Below are 2,590 nucleotides of genomic sequence, written 5' to 3'. Positions count from 1 at the left end.
TGTGGATGTTTTGTCAATCCTAATTCTATTTTCATTTTTCTGCGTAGAATTCATCGGAAGTAGGATGTGATCAAAACGAGGAGACAAGGTCGCAGACAGATGGGGCACTTCAGTTTTGGATAACTTTTAAAAACGGCATTTTTGCAAGAAACACATGCATAATCAGAATTTTCCTTGGGTATTATTTATGTAGTTTTTCCACAACAACAGTTTTGCATGAACATTTTGGGCCAATAATGTCCTTTTAGGGTAGAGCCAGTGACAATGGTCATGTAGGAAATGAGAGAAACCTATCGAAAAACCGTTTGTACTTAACTAATGGAAAAACAGGAAATTTTTTGAGGAACTGGATTAGGACAGGATTAATGAGCACCGACATGACAAAAAAGTAATAATGATTCGTGTAAATATTTTTGTTAAATATATCTGGAAAAAAATTTGAAAAATCTGGAAAAAAGTGATATTGCAAATGCGCACAATAGAACGAAGAAAAGAATAAACAATCTTATTTTGGTGCTTTTTGTCATACTAATGACTAGTGTAGGAATAGTATGAAAAACAAGACTTTTACTCGGTAAAAACCGAACTGAATCAGGGAGATCGAATGAATTCACAGTAAAACAACCAGGTAGGGAATTAAGTTTTGGTAAGTTTTCGGATGCATTTTAGTTTATGTGAATGTTTTTTTGCAAATGGGCATAAGCTATAATCTTTAGCGCAGAATTTACAAAAATTAACGGGTTAATTGAAAAGTTCATAACTGTGATGAAACGTTTTTGCAACAGAGTATTGAAACCTTTGTGGTCTGCATAATATCACATTGAAACCAGTTAAAGATTGAAAAGACAACATTAAATTTAGTGCATTTAGGACAAAGGTCATATCCCATATCTCTTATAACATATTGATAACAGAGAAGACACATGACGTGGGGTATTTTATGAGGCAGGATCTCTTTAGTTTCTTGAAAACAATCGTTTCGCGTCTGCAGCATAGGCAAGTTAATGTGACCGATTTGGAACCTTCAGTATTGGTTTCTTTGTCAAATGTATTCATATTTGAGACATTTTTATTGGAGGGGATCATTTTTAAATTTGTCGAGGTTTGGGTTGTTAAATATTTTGGGATTTGATTGTTTGGTCAATTGCCAATATAATTATAAATATCAAAAAGCTGAAACGAAGAAATACAACCACAAAAAAAACAGGGAAAAAGAAAGAGAAGGCTCCGGCAGAAATCCTGAGAACCATTAATAAGATATCAAGCTATGTTGGTGTAAACATTTTGAGTGGTTTGTAAAGTAAAGTCAGTTTTGAGTCGGACATTTCAGCATGGGTTTTTTATCAAAGATTTGTTTACATAAAGTGCATTTTGTGGTGGTGAAGGCCATACACTGACAACAAACTGATTTTCCAGTGTGTAAATTTTTGAGGAGTGTGTTGCAAGTGGATAACTTTTTGATTTCTTGACAAGAGTTACATGGAATTAATGGCATTTTTTATCTGTAAAATTGGGAGTTAAACAAATGGGGCAATTAGTTTTGTTCCAATATTTAAGTAACTCATTTCTACAGCGAAAGCAATCAAAATGGGGAGTTTGAAAATCTCGGTTCCTATGCAATTTTTTGAATTGGCGGCAGGGGCGGTAACAAATAGTGCATTCGAAATGACTAGGAAGACTTCCCAGTGCATCATTCCCATGGTGACTCTAGTAGAACCCCCGCATCCACACTCATTTTCTGTATAATGGATAGTGATACAGGGTTTGATCTCTTCTCTGGGTTTCTTAGTGAATGAAATCTGAAGGGGCTCTACTTTCACCAGCTGGTCAGCAAAATGGAAGAGCATTATAGAAGATCTAAATTCAAGGCATTTTAGAGCGATTCAAAGCTTGGGATAACTTTATAAAAATTATACAGTATGGGGAAGATGATGCGAAGGTAATAAAGCCATCAGTCCAATTGTCTAAATGTTCCTCACTAAGTGAATGCCTAAAATTGCCTCACTGGTCGCACCGGTTATCAAACAGAACGGGCTATTACGGATCACACACTTCGGGATGCCTCTATGTATGCCGATCTATCTGACAAACAGTCGAAGGCAAAGATATATGCCCAAGACCTGTTCACGCTGTTAAGTCTCAACTAAAATTCAAAAGAGGGGCTGAAAAGTTCAATTAATTAAATTGTTCATTTATATAGAAAAGCTTACACAGAGTAGGAATTGATTGTGTTAAGCTGTTTGTTGGTGATGTTGTTGTAGCGTTCATACTTCTTTAAATTTCTCATGGATACTTCATTCAATCTCCATCTTGTAGGAATTGCGCGCTCGAAGCTTGATATGTTAAATTTTAAAATTTGATTTACTTCTGTTTGGAATGTTTAGACTCAATTTAGGAAAAACAAAGCAGTTGTCTGCTGCTGATTCTTGGCTCTCTAATTTCTCACTAATTTTCATTCCGTCTCACTTCGCTGAGAGAATTTAAAAAGTCTTCTCAGCTCAGTTTTGGCCGATAGGGTGCGAATCACAAACTCAGGTTCATAGTGATGTTTATCCTAATTTTCCTAATGGCCCAAGAGGCAAGAAACTTA

Source organism: Convolutriloba macropyga, chromosome 3, assembly GCF_964194025.1.
Source record: "Convolutriloba macropyga chromosome 3, txConMacr16.3, whole genome shotgun sequence".
Taxonomy (NCBI): domain Eukaryota; kingdom Metazoa; phylum Xenacoelomorpha; order Acoela; family Convolutidae; genus Convolutriloba; species Convolutriloba macropyga.
Note: the sequence above shows the minus strand (reverse complement) of the source record.